Source organism: Halichoerus grypus, chromosome 2, assembly GCF_964656455.1.
Source record: "Halichoerus grypus chromosome 2, mHalGry1.hap1.1, whole genome shotgun sequence".
In the NCBI taxonomy this organism is placed as follows: Eukaryota; Metazoa; Chordata; class Mammalia; order Carnivora; family Phocidae; genus Halichoerus; species Halichoerus grypus.
Genome location: NC_135713.1, coordinates 120,653,757 through 120,674,219, shown reverse-complemented (window position 1 = coordinate 120,674,219; position 20,463 = coordinate 120,653,757). Strand labels below are relative to the sequence as shown.

The window sequence follows — 20,463 nt, the reverse complement described above, 5'->3', positions numbered from 1 at the left end:
AACTTGCCATTGACAACCTGCAGTTCTGATGCATGTGTGTAGGTCTGCAGTGCTAACAAGATTGTAGAAGTGGTGAATTTCTTTTGCTCAGTGTTCCTACTCTGTTGAGGTTGTCCTCCAATAAGTCCTCCTTTTCCTGAGCTGGGACTTGTGATCTGGGAATAGGGGGCCTATCTAGGGGAGAAGGCAGAGCCTGTAGGCTCCTGTGAAGAGAGTGTGTGCCCGCCGGCCTGGTACAACTGATACATAATGCAGTTTAGCTATGCTCCCTGCTTCTTTCTCTGGTTCCTGCTGTTCTTCCTGCATGAATTTCCTGCTGCTCTTTCCACAATAAAGAGAGCCTGGGTTATTAAACTCAAAGCACCTTTCAGTTTCTGTTCTGTGACTTGGGCAGTGTATTTAATCATCCTGAGCCTCAGTTTCCTCAGCTGTAAAATGGAAACAGTAATACCTACCCTACCCATTCACAGGGTTATTGTAAATATTAAATGAAGTGATTTATTAGAAAATGTTTTGTAAACTATAAGTAGCAATAATAAGAAAAGAGGAAAAGGAAGCTGCAACTGCTTCTAGTTATTGAGCATTACTATACCAATTGCTGGCTCTTTATTCACATTATCTTCTTTTAATCAAGATAGAATTATTTTTATTCATATCTTCCTTGTCCCTCCTTTTTTAAAATTTATTTATTGACATAATTTCTAGACCCAACGTGGGGCTCGAACTCACGACCCAAGATCAATCACAGGCTCTTCCAGCTAAACGAGCCAGGCACCCCATATCCTCTCTGTCCTTTAAGACTCAGCTCTCAATTCATCTTCCCGTAAGTTTCTTTGACAGCTCTTGTTCACGTTGGTTTCTAGCTTCTCTGAACTAGTAAGCACCATCTAGGTTAACCTACCATTATTTCTCAAGTTTAAGTTCTCTTTTCCCAGCTGGATTATAAACTCCTTCAGCATAGGGACTAGCTGCTCTACCTCACTTGCTTTTCCTAAGATACCAAAACACATGGCACGTGCTCTAGAAAACCTGAGATTGAAACTTTATGGCCATGTAACTATTGCATAAGTTGAGAATTCCATACATTTTGCAAAGCAAAGCTTTGGGTGGAAAGTTATTACTCTCTGTCTTTGCCACCAGGAAAGGACCCATCTGCTCAATTCAGATTGATAATCATCATCTTTACAAAACCTTACCAAGCTCCTGGACTGAGAATTCTGATGGCAGGACCTGCTTTTAGAGACACTAATCATGTTAGCCCCCACACCCCTTTCCATACCCTTGTCCTGCTCCATACCTTTCTCCATGCTCATATAAATGTATGCAGCAGATACAGAAGAATTCTATTATTAAAAGACAGAGTGGCCCCCTTTTAAGACTCAAGAGGATGCAAAGAAGGCTAGAGTTAGATGTTAGGAGTGACTTCCCTCTCACCCCATTGTGGAAACTCAGGAGCAGGGGTATAAGGACACTAAAGAGTCCTTAGAAGGAGAATCTTCCTGCTTCCTGATTTCTCTCCAACTTATCTACAGTCACTGCCCTCTGGCCCAGTGTGCCCCAGACACATTAGCCGCCTTTCTCACTGTCAGACCTGCCTGGTCCATTCTAGCATCAGGGCCTTTGTGTTAGCTATTCCAAAACCCTGGAAGCTGCTGTTCTGAGATCTTCGCCTGGCTGCCACCTTCATATCATTTGAGTCTTAGCCTAAATTATAAGTCTTTCCTGATCTCCCAATTTAAAATAGCTTCCTCGGGGTGAAAATATAGACTATACACATGTATTTGCTTTTTATATGAAAAATTCCTCTGGAAGGATGCACAAGAAATTAACATTTGTTGTTTATAGGGAGGGAAACTGGAGAGCTAGGAAACAGAGCTGGTGAAGAGGCTTCTCTGCATATCCTTTTCTATTTTTTCGTTTAAATTTAGACTCATTGAATACATTATCTATTCAGAAATTAATTTAAAAATACAAAGAAAAAGAGAGAAAATAAAGTAGGCCCCTGCTGAGTGTTCTTTATTTACTTTATAAATTTTATTTACAAAACTGGAAGTGGGCCATAGTTTGCTGATCCAATCCCTGCTCTATAATATCCTCTTATTTGATATTCATCCTAGCACTGATTATCGGTTTACTTGTTTCTTATCTGCCTTCTCCCACTAGAATGCAAGTGCAATGAAAGCACAGTGCTTTTCTGTCTTTTACCAGCATATCCCTGCACAGAACAGTTTCTGATTCATAATAGGTGCTCAATAAATACTTGTTGACTGAGTAGTTGAATGAATCATATTTGTCTGGGGCTGAAGGAAAAGCACACCTATTTGGAAGGAGATAAAATGAGATAAGCTTGGGATGACTGGGTGGCTCGGTTGGTTAAGTGTCCCACTCTTGATTTCGGCTCAGGTCATGATCTCAGGGTCATGAAATCAAGTCCCACATCGGGCTCTGTGCTGGGTGTGGAGCCTGCTTAAGATTCTCTTTCTTTCTCCCTCTGCCCCTCCTCCTACCTAAAGAAAAAAAAGAGATAAATTTTTTTGGTACCTGGATGGCTCAGTCAGTGGAGTGTGCAACTCTTGATCTTGAGGTTGTGAGTTCAAGCCCCATGTTGGGTGTAGAGATTACTTTTTTTAAAAGATTTTATTTATTGGGGGGGTGCCTGGGTGGCTCAGATGTTTGGGCATCTGCCTTCGGCTCGGGTCATGATCTCAGGGTCCTGGGATCGAGCCCTGCATCGGGCTCCCTACTTCTCCCTCTCCCTCTGCCTGCCACTCCCCCTGCTTGTGCTCTCTCTCTCTGACAAATAAATAAATAAAACCTTTTTTTTTAAAGAGTTTTTTAAAAAGATTTTATTTATTTATTTGAGAGAGAAAATGAGCATGAGCGGGGATGGGGATGGGTGGTAGGTGGAGGGGAGGAAAGGCAGAGGGAGAGGGAGAAGCAGACTCCCTGCTGGGCATGGAGCCCGTCGTGGGGCTCTGTCCCAGGACCTTGGGATCATGACCTCAGCCAAAGGCAGATGCTTAACCGACTGAGCCACCCAGGCACCCCGGGTGTAGAGATTACTTAAAAAAATAAATAAATCTTTTTTAAAAAATGAGATGAACTTCTGGTGGCAGCCCCTCCAGGAGGAATAATCTCTAGTTTGGTCATCTTCAACAAAGCCCGATCTGAAGTTCTTGCCTCAAGGATTGCTGCTCATGTCTGCTTCCTGAAAGCAGATGCAAAACTGAGTCCCTGTCCTCCTAAGACCTGTTCCATAGCTTGTGAAACAAATGGATTCACCACTTGTCTGTTCAGGAAGAAGAAACACACACACACACACACCTACCCCTACCTGAGGAAGCTGCTGAGTTGGCAGGTTGAGGTTTGCAAATAGTCACCCCTGAGGGAATGAGGGAACAGGACTCTCACTGCCAGAAAGCCATGGGTAACAGCCAGGACCTGGGGAGGAGGAGGAGCTGGGGAAAGGGGAAGGAGGGAGTTTGGCACATGGCAACTTAGGCGGCCCGTTGCCCTGAACAAACAGCCTGCATCACCATGTGCTGATTAATTTTTCAAATGTTTCTGAATCAACACATTCTTTGCATGACCGGGGCTGGGCTTTTTGCAGCCATGCAGCACCCTGGCCAAGAAAGTGTGGGGTCCTGAAGGAGAAATAGCTCCAGATGAACCACCCGTGCCACTGGATACTACTGCCTACCCAGTGAGGATGAGCGGGACCCATCCTACGGTGTTTAGAGGTCAAGCAGAGGGTCAGCAGATCCAGGCTGTTCTACTTTTTTTCTTCTTTGAAAGAAGGTCAACAGGCAGGTTCCTCTTCTGCCTACCCCAACACTATTATCTTCACCACTAGACATGGCCTCATGCTAACTCAGAGGCAGATGAGAAGGCTCCCAGTGGACTGCTCTTGGAGAAGCAGTAGAAAGGGCAAAGTTTGGAGTAACCCAGGCATGGGGGTGAATACTAGCTCCTTCACTGTATAGCCATTTAATCTCCGGCAAGTCTTGTAAAATCCCTGAGCCTCAAGCTTTCTTACCTTTCTCTACAATAGCACCTTGTAGAGTTATTTAAATTAAAATAAAATAATGGGGTCCCTGGCTGGTTCAGTCAGTAGAGCATACTGACTCTTGATGTCAGGGTCGTGAGTTCAGGCCCCATGTTGGGCATAGATTACTTTAAAAAATAATAAGCGTAGGAGAGCCTGGGTGGCTCAGTCGTTGGGCGTCTGCCTTTGGCTCAGGTCATGATCCCAGAGTCCTGGGATCGAGCCCCGCATCTGGCTCCCTGATCAGCCAGGAGCCTGCTTCTCCCTCTTCCGCTCCCCCTGCTTGTGTTCCCTCACTAGCTGTCTCTCTGTGTCAAGTAAAAAATCTTAAAAAAAAAATAATAATAAGCATATAGTACAAGGAATAGTGCAGATGCCTAATAAAGAGAAGGTTTTAGGGAGGCGGGAAGGCAGTCTGCTTTCCCAGCACTGTCTAGGAAGGAGGATTGAGTCCATCTTGGACTGACAGCTAGCAGCAGAGCTCATAAAGCCTCGTTTCAAACAGTGGAGAATGTCGTTTTGACTTTCCTGATCAGGGTCAAGCCTGGCAATGTTGGGTCCTTTCTACTTCAGCCTAGAGTTCAGATGTATCAGCTGGCTTTCATTGCCTGGTTCTTCTGGAGCTTGGAGAGAGCTTTGAAAGGTGCTTGAATCCTTTGTCCTTTGTTCATACTGAGGGGCCTCTCCCTCAGACAAGCTCTGGACATGAGCTGAGCCTGAGGGAGAGTGAGGAGGCCCAGCACGTGGGCTGTAGCCCACACTTCCTCTGCCCCCTACCTGGGACTTGTGTCTGTGTTTTCCAGGGTGTGTTTCTGGAGCCCTGGGAAGGAGCCCTTGGGTGCCCTGTGTGGAGCTTCCTGAGGAGAGGTTTGAGCAAGTGTTACTGAATGCGTGGCCATGTGCTCGCTTCGGCACCACATATACTGAATGCGTGCCATGCCGGCTGAGTACTAGCCCTGTGGGGGGTGGGGGAGGGCTTGGGGGGCTGGTTCACAGCTTTGTGTGTATACAGATGCTCTGGGTATGTATGAGGTTCAGCGCTAGGGGGGCTTCTAGGATTTGTCTGTAGCTGAATCCCCCCTCTCCTGTTCCTGGAGGGGGAGCTGTAACTCAGCCCTCAGGCTACCTACTGCATTCCCCTTCCCCCAACCCACCAGCCTCTCATTCTGTCACAACAAGGAGGTTTGGCAGAAAGGGAGGCAGCGTGGGTGCTGCAGAGAAAAAAACACCCCAAAGTTTCAGTAAAATGGCAAGGGAGATGCCAGCACACAGGGAGAAGGAGCCTTCTGTTTCTCACAGCCTGCACTGCTGGGCTGGGGTACATATTCCATGATTTCCTTTCCTTCCTTCCTCCTGCTTTCTCTTCCTTCCCTGTGTGATAGTCAGGAAATGGAGACCTATAGACAGGGGGGGAAAGGAACAAAGATGCTTTTCCCAAGAATCAACATCTTCTGTAACCACCGAATAGGCAGTTCTGGGCTCTGCTTGTTTTGGGCCAAGTGGGTTTGCGTGCGTGTGTGTGTGTGTGTGTGTGTGTGTGAGAGAGAGAGAGAGAGAGAGAGAGAGAGAGTGTGTGTGTATGTGAGTATGTGTGTGAGAGAGAGTATATTAGTACATGAGTGTGTGTGAATGTGTGAGTGTGTGTGTGTGAGTGAAAGAGTGTATGTGAGTGTGTGTGGGACAGTAGTATGTCAATATGCGAGTGTGTGTGTGTGTTTGTATGTGTGTGTTTGGGGGGGCAGTAAAGATAAAGGGCAGATAAAACAGAAGCAAACATAGGGTTGGTTAGATATCTGCCTTGGATAACCCATACATGAATAATATGTGCAATAGTTGGGCCATTACCCAATATTTTGCAAGACTACAATAAAGATGTATAAGAGGAAAAACCTCAAGTTTGACATTTTTCCTTGTGCTTTTGAAATTAGGGCATTTCATGTGAGCACTGGCTCCTTGTTGATTGGGTAAAACCTTCATTTAGTTAAAAGTTTAGGAATATAATTTTGTGATCATTTCACCTAAATAAGAGCTGGAGTTCGTCTTAATGCTATTTGTTTACAAAATATTTGAGTTTATAAACAAGATCCCAAGGGGAATGTTTGTCCCACTCAAGAAAACAAGTTACTTTTCACCTCTTTGAAGTATCTATTTGCATTCCAACAATATGGTACTTATAAATCACTCCTTTCAAGCAATTCATTAAAGCAACTCCTGGAGGCAATGCTTAAAGAAAAAAGTACGGCTGTGTTTCTTTATTAAAAAGCCTGTGATGGGTTTGAACAGTTTATCTGACTTATGTCCATTCATATATGATCACAATAATTTCTTTTTTAAAAAGATTTTATTTATTTATTTATTTATTTGAGAGAGAGAGTAAGAAACAGCATGAGAGGGGAGAGGGTCAGAGGGAGAAGCAGGCTCCCCGCTGAGCCGGGAGCCCGATGTGGGACTTGATCCTAGGACTCCGGGATCATGACCTGAGTCGAAGGCAGTCGCTTAACCAATTGAGCCACCCAGGCGACCCAGATCACAATAATTTCTAACATTTATCGGGTGGTCATCATGTATCAGACACTGCATTAGATGCTTTACGTACATATTCTTACTTCGTCCTTACAATCAGGGAGGTATTACACTTCACAACTAAGGCATAGAGAAGTTAAGTGGCTTGACTGAGTTCATGCAGGTAATAAATGTCAGGGCGGAACTTAAATTCGGGTTTTGACTCCAAAGCCCCATGCCTTACCCCACATGCTGAATTGCATCTCTTTATATTTACTGCCCAAGGATGTCAAGCATGCTGGCAAGAGGAATGATACACAGGTGCCTACACAATGTCCTCACAGAATTCTTGGTTTCTGATCCAGACCCAGTCTGTAGGGTCAGTGCCTTAACATTTGAGGTTAGCACAGCTGAGAAATAACAATTCCTGTTGTTGGAATGGGAGAGGATAAACTCAGCTGGGTTGTGGCCCATGAATCCCCTTGGGATTTTTCAATTATCCCTGGGATGGCAGGTTTTTTAGGGTCAATAGATACATAGCCTGAAACATTGGCATGAGAAGATCAGTAAATATGAAACATATCATAAAGAATGTATTTAGGGGCACCTGGGTGGCTCAGTCTGTTAAGCATCTGCCTTTGGCTCAGGTCATGATCTCAGGATCCTGGGATCAGTCCTAGTCCCACGTGGGCTCCCTGCTCAGCAGGAGAGTCAGCTTCTCCCTTTCCCTCTGCCCCTCCCCACTCCCTCTAGTGTGCGCTCCCTCCCTCCCTCTCTCTCAAATAAATAAATAAAAATCTTTAAAAGGGCTGCCTGGGTGGCTTAGTTGTTAAGCATCTGCCTTCAGCTAGATCATGATCCTAGGGTCCTGGGATCAAGTCCCACATTGGGCTCCTTGCTCCACGGGGAGCCTGCTTCTCCCTCTGTTTGCCGCTCCCCCTGCTTGTGCTCTCTCTCTCTCTCTCTGACAAATAAATAAATAAAATCTTTAAAAAATAATAAAATCTTTAAAAAATGTATTTAGCATTGTTTTCACCAACCTAGCTGAGAATGCTGTCAGAAGGTTCTAGGAAGAGTGTAGAACTTTGAGGGAACGCCAATGACCCTGAATTCCCTCTGGAAGGGGTGAGAGAGAGAAGGCAGAGGGACAAAAGGAGGGTGATGGCGAGGCAGAAGAGAGGGCATGAAGGGTGTGTGTGACAGGGAGGAAGCGTGCAACCCAATAAGTAATGGAGAATAGCTTTATTACTTTGACTATATGAATAAGAACTGGCCTATGAAGGTGGGGTGGGAGCAGCCTGGGAATAAATAAAATGAGAAAGGAAATTGAAGCTATCATTTCTGGCTTGCTGATGGGCAGATGTCAGCATGCCCATAGCCTCTTGCTGTATTCAGTGCTTTTCCAGAGATAAATGGCAGAGCTCAAAGAGGTTTCACTGGGGCCTAAACTGAAAACTCAGAGACTCTAGGATATTTTAGTTATGAAAAAAGAGGGCTTGAAGTTGGGGACTAGTCATCCAGACTCTGAAGGACTTTTTTTTTTTTTTACATGTGTTATTTCACTATTAGCACTGGATTTAACTATAAAATTGAAGGGAGGGGCACCTGGGCGGCTCAGTTGTTCAGGGTCTGCCTTCGGCTCGGGTCATGATCCCAGGTCCTGGGATCTAGCCCCGCATCAGGCTCCCTGCTCGGCGGGAAGCCTGCTTCTCCCTCTCCCACTCCCCCTGCTTGTGTTCCCTCTCTCGCTGTGTCTCTCTCTGTCAAAAAAATAAATAAAATCTTTTTAAAAATATATAAAAAAATAAAATAGGGGCGTCTGGGTGGCTCAGTCGTTAAGCGTTTGCCTTTGGCTCAGGTCATGATCCCAGGGTCCTGGAATCAAGCCCCGCATCGCATCGGGCTCCCTGCTAGGCAGGAGGCCTGCTTTTCCCTCTCTCACTCCCCTTGCTTGTGTTCCCTCTCTCACTGTGTCTCTCTCTGTAAAATAAATAAATAAAATCTTTAAAAAAGTAAAAATAAAAATAAAATAAAATAAAATAAAATAGAAGGGAGGGCGCCTGGGTGGCTCAGATGGTTAAGCGTCTGCCTTCGGCTCAGGTCATGATCTCAGGGTCCTGGGATCGAGTCCCGCATCGGGCTTCCTGCTCCTTGGGAGCCTGCTTCTCCCTCTGCCTCTCTCTCTCTCTCTCTGTCTCTCATGAATAAAATAAAATAAAATCTTTAAAAAAAAAAAAATAGAAGGGAGATCAAGTAAGAATTTATTAAAAAGGAGGTTATAAGATGCTGAGTTCTCTACCAAGATGATTCTAGGGGTAGATTGGTGGGGAGATCTAGAAAGGAAAGAATTGGAAACTTCACCAAGGCATTGAGGAGCCTAGCAGAGCAGAGAATATCTGGAGCAGTCCTGCCTTCAGGCCTTCCTTTAGAAGAAGCTAAGCCAGAGAGGAGGGGAGAGACAGTTAAGCCAATAGCTACCTGAAGGAGATAGAGAGAGAGGCTGGCTCAAGGACCAAGCCTAGGAAAGTAGCCCTTGTGCTGAAATTAATGAGTTCTAGGGAAGACTCATTCCCCAAAAGGGGAGACGGGCAGAGTGTGCACTGAAGACCAGGCATCTGCATCAAAAATTCTTCATTTGAATCTCTTCTACATCCAGCCAAAGGGAATTATTTATTTTCAGTTGGGAGAAGTGGGTGAATATCACAACTTGATGGGTTAACCATGGTCTGTGGCCTCCTTTGGGGTGGATGAGCCCAGCATAGGGAGCTGACCCTGCTGACCCAAAATCTACCACAGCCTGAAATCATGCTTCTAACAGACAAGATTGAGAGCCTAGGATGGAAAGAGAAATTAGAGGGTGCTATGAATGCCTGAACCCCAGTCCCAGGATTATGCCTGACCAGACACTTGTATTCTCTTGTTGAACCGTTTGTCCATAAACAGTGCTGGAGTCAATAAGTACTTATTGAACACTTTGGGGGGTTAAATGGGGGATGAGACTGCCCCTCCTCTGGAGGAAATGAGCATGTGGTCAGATGGGTTGGGCCCTTTCTCCTTCAGCCCTTCCCCTCTTCATTATTTTCACCTATGTAATCCTTCTACCTCTATACTCTCCCTCCTCTTTTTCTTGTCATCTTTGTTTTCTGGCCCTTTCCTGCCCACTTTAGCCATTTTCCTCTCTGAATATCTTTGTTCTTGCTTTCCCACTTGGTCGTTCTAACCTCCTAACCCAATCTCCTTTTCTTCCTCACTCCCCTCCTGCCCTGGGGTGCTGCTAAGCAGATGGTTCTGTTGGCTTCAGATCACTCTAGGGCTCCAGAAGTTTAAAATTCTGTCATCCTGCAGGGGCGCCTGGGTGGCTCAGTCGTTAAGCGTCTGCCTTCAGCTCGGGTCATGATCCCAGGGTCCTGGGATCGAGCCCCGCATCGGGCTCCCTGTTCGGCGGGAAGCCTGCTTCTCCCTCTCCCACTCCCCCTGCTTGTGTTCCCTCTCTCGCTGTGTCTCTCTCTGTCAAATAAATAAATAAAATCTTTAAAAAAATAAATAAATAAAATAAAAAAATACATAAAATTCTGTCATCCTGCAAATGTATCTGCACCTGGACAGGCACAGGTATCCTGATTTCACAGAATTTAGAAATTGCGTGAATGAACCAATCTTTTAGAGGCAGGTGGAGCCTGGGTCAGAGGAGTCTTGGCTGTGCCCAGGTTATATTAAACATATGAGTCAAGAAGCATATCCTGACCCCACTTTTTGAGTATAATGGCTAAAAGACATGGAGCACATTATTGTGAAATTGATGGGAGCGCGAATCATTAAAATTATAATAATAATAATTAGGAATAAGCAAGAAAGACCATTAAGAAAAGATAGTTTCGTGGGTGATATGTTTTCTCACATTTTATATTTGGCAAGTGTATTTGAGAGTAATCAACATGCCAAAACTTTATTCACTCTTCAACTATAACTTCAGTTTCAACAAAACCTAAATTTGAAGCCCTCAACCCAGACTCTCTATTCCTTTACGGAGCACCAAATCCCCTGATGGTTGCTCTTGGCAGTAATAACTTCAAGGAAGAGTTGAATGGGTTTGTGTAAGTGACTTTGTGGGGAAATGACACCTGAATTTTCCTTGCTTAACCTCAGCAATGCCTCAGGCACTACAGGTAATGAAGGATGCTATGAGGTTTTGGTCAGAGAGTGGGAATGTCTTAGATGGCTTTTCATACTCTACGGGAGAAGGAACCTGAATTTACTCCCCTAATCCACAGTTGGCTCTAACTCTGGACTGCCCAGCAAGAAAGGGAGGTTAGCTGGTTAATTCATTGTTTTTTCCCCCATTCATTCATTTATTCACTAAGAGTGCCAGACACTGGAGATGTGAGAATGGAAAAATCATGGTCCCTGTCCTCCAAGAGGCAGTCCTGCAGGGAAGAGAGGCATAGAAATAATCATAATCCAGGTTGCTAATTGCTGTTGTACAGGTAACATGGGATCTGGGAGAAGGGAACAGCTAACATGAAAGAGAGAGGGAAAGAGACGCTTAAACTGCATCTTTTCAAAGGATGAGCTGGGAGTTGGCCAATCTGAAAGGAAGGAGAAAGCAGATTCAAGGCAGAGGGAACAGGAGTTAGAAAGGCACAACGGAGCACAGTGAATGGGGAGCACAGCGAGTTTAGTATGAGTCGAGGTAAGGGGTGTCCTGCGGGGGGTGTCTGGACAGAGGACTAGAAAGAGTCATCAGAGACCAATTATGAAGTGACTAGTGTACTCTGCTAAGTTTGGACTTTCTCACACAGCGGTGCGGGACTTCTCAAGACAGTTAAACAAGGGAGTAGGCGCATCAGCTGTTGGCTCTATAAAGAGGTCACGGAGTAGAGTTGGGGTAGAGACAGTTTTGTTCCAGGACCCCATGGGCAATAGCTTTTGACATCTGTCTCCTGTCATGGTGCACCAACTGGGGAATTCTTTCCTTCCTCTGTTCCTTTCTTCTTTTCTTCCACAGAAACGTGGCGAGCACTTATCAGAAGCCAGGCTCTGAGTTAGGTCCTGGGAAGACACGAATGAAGAAAAACCACTCCTTGCTCAGAGGAGCTCACAGTCTGGTGTAGTTTTTCCCATACTCCATACTACAGTACTCACGGGTCCATTTCACTACCTTGATGAATTGAGAAAAAACGAGGACAGTGTAATGAGTCTTCAAATAAATCTAAATATATTCCATATGAAATCTTTCCTTTATAATGGGAGGTTATATTCGTATGTGCATATTTCCTTGAAAAGATGATAGTAAATGATAGGGCTTTGTTTTGTTTTGTTTTATGTTTACTTGGCAAAATGAAAAGTCAGCAATATTTTGTCATATCTTTTTTTTTTTTTTTAATATTTTATATATTTATTTGACAGAGAAAGACACAGCGAGAGAAGGAACACAAGCAGAGGGAGTGGGGGAGGGAGAAACAGGCTTCCCGCTGAGCAGGAAGCCCGATGCGGGGCTCCATCCCAGGACCCTGGGATCATGACCTGAGCTGAAGGCAGATGCTTAACAACTGAGCCACCCAGGCGCCCCTATTTTGTCATATCTTAAAAATTGTGTGTGTGAGAGAAATTTGCTGGTTAAAGGTTAATTTCCTCATTACAATGGTGGGACTAAGAGAAGGCCTTTTTCATCCAAAGGATGGAACATCAATTTACCAGATGTGACTGAGACAAAAGCAGGCTCTCGTGCCATTTCCCACCCTCTCCAGAGTCAGAAATGGGAGAAGGGGAGAGTCCCTGGCTGTGAGAGTCAGGATTCAGGAATTTCCTCTCCAGAGAGCGGTTGCTCTTCCTGATAGCATAGAGGGGATGGCTGATGTTCCAGGAGCCTGCAGGCCCAGGAGCTCTGAGTTCCTTTCATCAGGAAAGGACAGCACTTCTACAGACAGATCGAGCAAGTGTAACAGGAAAAGCTGTTGAAATAGAAATGGATGCCACAAAGTGAGGAGCCTCTAGCCTTGTCTTACAGATATATAGAATCTGGTCACCAGCTTTTATCACAATTAGCCGGACATTCGGGGTTTTCATGGCCCAGGCATAAATAACCCACACATCAATCCCTACAATCATATTACCGAGCCAGTCACACGCCTGCTAGCAATGAAGCATTAGCACCTAAGCTCAACCCACCATGCTGTAGCAAAGCTGCATCATCCTGTTTGTAACTTGAGGCTTGTAGGTTTAAACTAATTTAGGACTCAGTGGAGAAAGTCTTGTTATGAGGTGGCGGTTGGTTTAGTGAATAGGATGCAATGCATGCTTGAAATCCAGAGGTTGGGGAGCCGCTGCTCTCATGAGAGAGTCAGACATGTAAGCAGTTATTTCAATACGGTGTAATGAATACAAGTCCAAAGGCACAAAAAACCACGGTGCAGGCGGAGAATGATGAGCTTAGTTTGAGCAGAAGTAAGGTGCATCTCGTTGGAGTGTCTGAAAAGGGGGCTAGAAAAGGAAGGTTGGAGCCTGATTAAGACGGGCCAGACCAGGAGTAGATTCTTACGAAGCAGAGCTGAGGAGAGAGCTGCTGATCAAGGGACTAGGGAGGATGGGGGAGGCTTTCCCAAGGAGCTAGCTCTCAGGATGGGTCTCTTGCTGAGCCCTCTGCTTTAAGGCTCTCTTCTCTCCTTCCTTTCCCTCTGCCCCACATTTCCTGTGTGTGCCAGGCCCAGAACGTCCTCCCAGTCTGCTGCTCTAATTACTTCATTCCATTTTAATTCTGCTGAGTTAGGAGCCTGTGAACTCAAGAGGAAATTCACGCAAAATACCCAACAAATTGAATGTGCTGGCATTTCAGAAACACATCTGACCCTATCTGCCCCTTCATGTTCCCTTCCTCTAGCACTGCCTCCACCAGCCTCAGCTTGAAAAATCAGGGGTAAGATGTGCTGATGGGAAGAGGTGGTGGCACTTAGAGAGAAAGGTGTTGGATTTCACTGACCCCTTGAGCCATTACTTTCTGGGGGAAGAGAGAAGGACAGGGTGGGAGCTTTCTGATGGGGTGCTTTTCCTGGTCCCTTTTGAAAACCGGTGGGGCCCATCTCTGCAGCTCCAAAACATTGTGCCTATATATGAGTTATAGTGTTTCTTCTTCCCTAGAGTTATTAATGAATTAGGAGAGATACCTTATTCCAAGTTGTTTGTTCATGGAGTTGCATAGAATGACCTCTTAAAATGAGGGGATTGCAGTTTCTAAGTTAGCAGTTCTCAATTTTTTTGGTCTTAATGTTCCTTTATACTCTTAAAAATTATTGAAGATCTCCCAGAGCTTTTATGTGTGTTATATCTATTGACATTTATTGTATTAAAAATTAAAACCCAGAAATTAAAAGAATATTTATTAAACCATTTAAAAACAATACCCCATTATATGTTAATATAAATAACACATTTTGTTGAAAAGAGAACTATATATATATTTTTTGAAAACAGAACTATATTTTTTATTTTTTAAAGATTTTATTTATTTATTTATTTATTTATTTATTTATTTGAGCGAGAGGACAAACGGGGAGGGGCAGAGGGGGAGGAAGAGGGAGAGAATATCAAGCAGATCCTGCACTGAGCAGGGAGCCCCACTAGGGTCTGAGATCATGACCTGAGCTGAAATCAAGAGTCAGGTGCTGAACTGACTGAGCCACCCAGGTGCCCTGAGAACTATCTTTTTTAAAACAAAAAACAGTGATAAGATTGGCATGTTTTGCATTTCTGCAAATCTCTTTAATATCTGGCTTAGTAGAAGAAACCTGGATTCTTACTTCTGCTTCTGCATTCATTCAGTTTCAATTTGTTGTTTTGGTTGAAGTGTATGAAAAATCAAAAACTTATAGAGTTGAAAAAGGGACTATTTTAGCTTTCAAATAATTGTGGATCTTCTTCTTTGATACTACACCAAAACTCCACACATGGTAATTTCTTAAAGGTTAGTTGCCATGTGGAATCTGAGACCATATCAAATAAAGTTATCTTGCACTTTGAGTAGATTTTTTAACATCACACATTGGTCATTTGGAAAATATAGGTCCTTTGAGTTACATAGATCTTTCAAATGTTGATACATTTCATTATACAATATTTTAAAAATCATATTCATTGTACCATCATCAATCTCATCAGAAAAATCTTTAAGTACTGGGAAGCTGTCGAGCTCATTGTGGCAGATACAAGTGTTCCAAAATTCTAATTTTTGCTTGAAAGCTTAAATTTTGTCATTGGCAACAAATACTGTCAGTTGTTTTCCTGGGAGTGACAGGCTTACTTTGTTCATTTTGGGGAAACTGTCTGCCAAACACCAAATCTGAATAATCTTAGTTTGTCTTTCAGTCATTCTTTCAAGTAAAAATAATGTTCCATGGGAAAACAGGCTAGTTCGGCTTGAAACTCAAACAGTTGCAGAAGTGCTTTCCCTGGGGACAACCATTGTATCTGGGATACAGCAGAAGTGCTTTAAGTGTACTTTGTATTTCCCCAGACAGAGTATTAGAAAAGATGTGCTCAAGAGTTGAGATTTAGGGGCAACTGGCTGGCTCAGTCTGTAGAGAATGTGACTCTTAATCTCAGGGTCCTGAGTTCAAGCCCCACGTTGGGCATGGAGCCTACTTAAAAAAAAAAAAAAAAGAGTTGAGATGTAGTAAAAATTAGTAACATTTACTGTTTTATCAAGGACATTCCTAAGTGAAAGTGATTTTTTTTTTTTTGACAGCATGTGTGTGGCAGTGACCAACACAAGGACTACTAGTACATTTTTGTGCCACACTTTGATTTCTGCTCAGGTGCAAACTCTTTTACCCCCAGTTGCTTGTGTGCCATCAGTGCAAATGTTAACACAGTGAAAAAGGTGAATAAATGTCTTAATAGTGTTATGAAAATAGTTTTGACCTTGTGGACCCTTAGGGTCTGGGGAGCCTCCCAAGGGTCCTTGGATCACACTTTGAGAACCACTGCCCTAAAGAACATGTCTGAGTTCCTTAGGGTTTGACCTAGTCCTCTTTTCTTCTCACTCTTCACCGTCTCCTTACGTGACCTCCTCTACTGCCTTTGAACTACCTCTGAGCAAATGACCTACACATTTGTTTTTCTAGCTCTGACCTTTCCTTGGAGCTCCAAACGTGTATCCAGCTGCCAATTCAACATTGATACTGGACGTCTCAAAGGTTCCTCAAGGGCAACCTGTCGAAGACTTCACCTGTTGTCTTCTCCTGCGTTGTCTTCCTTGCAGTTATACAAGCTGAAATCCTTGTCTGACCACATTCCCTCTCCCCCCATTTCCAGTCAGTCATCGAGTTCTGTTAATTTTACCTCCTAAATATCTTTTTAGTCCATAACTTCTCTCTATCTCCACCATTGCCACCATAACCAAAGTCAAAGACATCATTATCTCTTGCTGAAATTACCACAATAGTCCCCTTTATTGTAGTGGAGTGATCTTTTTAAAACACAAATCTAATCATGCAAAACCCTGCTTAAATCCTTCAGTGACCTCCCACTGCTCTCAAGAGGAAGATCAACATCTTTAACATGTCTGACTCCCCAGCCTATGTCAGGTTTTTTGGTATACGCTCTCCTAGAAAATGTTCCTTTCCTTCATAACGCTCACTGTGGTTTGGTTTGTCCTTATATATTCATGCGGGATTGTTTGATTAGTGTCTCTCCCTGATGAGATTGTAAGTTCCACGAGAGCAGACATTTTGTAAATATTTGCTGAGTCAATGATCAAATGAGGCCAGGACAATTTCTCTGAACATATATAACCACTGAAAAATTAAGTCTTTTGCCCCAGACCCCTGCGTTGGGGGAAGACCTATTTCTATTTTTATTGTCTCATAGCATTTCAAAGAAAAATGCTGCCTTGTCCCAGGCTTTCCATCAAAGTGTCCTCCTAATCACAGGGGCACATTTATCTTCCTTTTGACATGGGAGCCCTTTTTGCTCTCCATCACTCATGCTGCCAATGGTTCTTAGAGAGGGTTAGCTAGCAATACTGGCCCTTCAGGAAAATAAAGGAGGATACCTCATCTCTCTCCTACTGGATGATTGGCTGGGAAGCCCATTTCATCAAGAGAGAATAAAATATACCAAGTGGAGGTGCCAAGAGGAAAACAAAAAGAGAATGAGGCATGATGTTTGTCCTCAGGGAGAATTCAATCTGCTGCAGGAGACAGAAACCCCTCTTGGAGTTTTTTTTCAGCTGAGGCCCATATAGCCCTGGAAGTGGCCCTTCCTGCAAGAGGGAAAGCACATGCCAGGCACTTTGACTTTTGTCCTCTCATTTAGTCTTTACAACAACAATATGAGGTAGGAATTATTGTTCCATCTGTATAGATGAGAAAACAACTGAGGCCCAGAGAGGTTAAGTAACTTACACGCTTAATATATTGTATTAGACCCATTTACTTACCCGTTCCATGGCCCCCTTTAAGAGACCGGCCCAAAGTTGGCCACATGCCATATTATGTACCACAGGACCCCTCTGCCCCCAGTTTCTTTTCTTTTCTTTTCTTTTTTTTTTTTTTTTAAAGATTTTACCCATTTATTTGACAGAGAGAGACACAGCAAGAGAAGGAACACAAGCCCGGGGAGTGGGAAAGGGAGAAGCAGACTCTCCGCTGAGCAGGGAGCCCAATGTGGGGCTCGATCCCAGGACCCTGGGATCATGACCTGAGCCGAAGGCAGATGCTTAACGACTGAGCCACCCAGGCGCCCAGGCCCCCCAGTTTCTTAAACTACCACTTACCCACCACCACCCTCCTCTGCCCTAGGTGATTGGACCAGAAGGAGGTTCTGACCCGAGGTCAGTCAGTTTAGGGGCTGGCCCGTCACCTCTAATTTGTGGCCTGGTGGAAAAAAGACAAGCTAGGCCAATCAAATTCTGTGTCTTAGAAACCTCTGCCTAAAGCATAAAGTTCCCCAGAAGCGTCCAGAGCCTGGAAGAGAAGCTGACCTGCCCAGTATGGCTGAATCACTAAGTGTGGGTGGGACCTGACAAGGAAGAGCCAGGACGTCCAGCTGCTGAGGAGTCTCGAATCTAGATTCGTGCCCTGCTTTAGTGCCTTCTTCTGGAGTCTCTGGAGAGGCCCTAGCATGCTGACATGAACTTTCTATGCTGGAGCTAACACCAGGGGGTCTCTTTGTCCATAAGAGTTAGACTCAAATGGTTACAGAGTAACAGAGGCAGAATCCCAATCCAAGCCCATCTGAACCCATAGCCGGTGCTCCTTTCATTATTTCATACTGCAGAGGGGAAGCCCCTGAGGAGTGTCAGAGGCCCAATACCCTGGGAATGAATGCAGTCACTTTGGAGAGAGCTACCAATTTAAAGAAGGGTGTGGGGGCGCCTGGGTGGCTCAGTCGGTTAAGCGTCTGCCTTCAGCTCAGGTCCTGATTTCAGGGCCCTGGGATCGAGCCCCACGTCATGCTCCCTGCTCAGCAGGGGGTCTGCTTCTCCCTGTGCTCCCCCCCCCGTTTGTGCACTCTCTCTCTCTCAAATAAATAAATATATAAAAATCTTTAAAAAAATTTTTTTAAAGAAGGGTGTGTCAGAGACCCTGGGTGCTGTGAGCTCATCATAAGACTAATTAATAGTGCCTGGCCTTGCTTTGGGAATCCTTCTTGAGAAGTACAAAGCACACTGGGCTAGAAGTGCTCCCGCTGCCAGCCATAGTTCGGCGTGCGACATCCTGTGTGAAGTTACTAGTCACCAGTGACATCACTCAGTGATGTCATGCCCATACTGGACAGCTCAGGGTGGGGAAGCATAGAGAGCACAAGCTTTGGGACTGAGCAGACTGGGATTCAAATCCTCTTCCTGCCTGTCTCTCCTTAGGAAAAGCAGCATTACTTTTCCTCAGTGTCCTCACTGGTAAAAATGGGGATAATTCCTATTCCACAATAAGGATTACCAGAGATAAAGGTGCAAGACCCTACGTTGAGGGGAGTTAGTGTTTAATGGGTATAGAATTTTAGTTGGGTAAGATGGAAAAGTTCTGGAGAGGGATGGTGGTGACGGTTGTACAATACAAATGCACTAAATGCCGCAGAACTGCACACATAAAAATGGTAAATTTTATGTTATATATATTTTACATTTAAAAAAAGGACTTTATATTGATCTCCTATGTAGCAGGGCCTTATCAATGCTGGTTTCTGTCTTCATCCTCTGTAGCAGAAGCCATGGTCCAGTCAGTCCCAGTGCCCTTTACCCAAGGCAACCCACTGGCTCTCCTCCAAGACCCTGAGGCACCACAACTCCCTGCCGTAGAGAATGGAGGCCTGTTGGGGCAATGAGGTGGAGTCTCCAGACCTGGGAGATAGGACCGTTAGGGGCTGAGCATTTTGCAGCGCAAGAGGCCAGGACTTGAGGCTGCTGGGGCAGAGGAGAGCTAGGTCTGGGATTTGACCAGGTCCCGCCTGGGTCTGGGGATGCCAGGCCGTGGGGCAGTGTCCAGAGTTCTGCCTGCTGAGGCTCTCTCCCCTAGAGAGAAGAACACCAGGAAGTCTCCTTGTCAGGCAAGAGTGGATGATTGAGTTGTATATCTGCTGGAAATTCCAGAGCTCTCCTGGGAGGCCTTCTTTCTCCTAGCCATCAGTTTTCTGATCACACCACTAGCGATGTTCACTGTGGGCTCTGTGGAGCTGGTCTGCCGCCCCCACCCCTTCCTCACAGCACCCCGTGCTACCTGCCCCAAAGTCGGCGCCTGTGTTAATACGATGATGCTGTAATAATGGCCAAGAGATGGCTTCAGCTAACTGATTAGGCTCTCTGGAGTGGCATCCGGGACCCTGTCATAATTCTCCCTGGTGAGCAGGCAGCCAGAGACCAGGGTTGGAGCACAGGCTCTGGCTGGGAAACTGCATCCGGGAAAGCACTGAGAGGGAAAATTAGAAGTATCAGGATTTCCCAGGTTGCTATTCCACAGGGGCCAAACATCTTTAGCAGCAGCACTATTCTAATCCAGGAGAGTTAGGCCTGGCTGCCTAGCCTGCCCAGGCAGTCCTTGACAGCGGCCTTGGGAGCCAGCAGGGCAGAGGCAGAGCTGTAGGGAGCCCCGGGCCCCAGAGCCTGGGAACTCTGCGAGATGAGATGGGGCAGGGTCTGGTCGTTCAGACACGCGGGGAGGAGGAGCTGGGTAAGGTTCAGTTGCCGGGGGCCCTCGTGTCCTTTAGCATGCTGGCAACTGTGATAGGAAGGGTGGAAGTTAGGTTGCTGGGATGATTTCTGCGTGCCAGGAATTCAGAGGTATCTTGACTTCTGCTCTTCTTCTGTCTCGTCCTCAGTGCTCCTCTGAAAATTCTCTTGTCTTTGTCACCTGTGACTTCCCTGTTGCCAGTTTCAGCAGTCATGGTCATCTCTTAGTCATCCTGGAGCCACATTGACACGGATGGTTGCTTGTTCCTTCCCTTTTTTTTTTTTTTTTTTTAAAGATTTTATTTATTTGACACAGAGAGCACAAGCAGAGGGAGAAGCGGGTTCCCGCTGAGCAAGGAGCCCAATGCGGGGCTCGATCCCAGGACCCTGGGATCATGACCTGAGCTGAACGCAGACACTTAACCGACTGAGCCACCCAGGCACCCCATGCTCGTTCCTTCCTAAAACACCCTCTTCATTTGGCTTCCAAGACACCCCTCTCTCCGTCCTCCCACCTCCATAGTCTCCTGTGCTGGCTCCACCTCATCTTCCTCATCTCTGGGATGGCCTGGGACTGACTGTCATCACACCCCTACTCTTCTTTACCCACTCTCACTCCCTACATAATCACATCTCAAGGCATTAAAGCCAGCTGCATGTTGATGAATTCCAAACAGATTTAGTCAGCCCCTACATCTTTCCTGAATTTAGACTCACATCCAGCTGCCACTTGACATCTCCATGTAAATGTCACTCA

The 20,463-nt window shown here is 45.2% G+C and overlaps 1 protein-coding gene across 1 annotated transcript in view; it reads left to right on the top strand.

Moving 5' to 3' along the window:
• Nucleotides 1–20,463, top strand: part of CTNNA1 (catenin alpha 1) — a 306,638-nt gene that overhangs the window by 25,104 nt on the left and 261,071 nt on the right. The window lies entirely within an intron of this gene.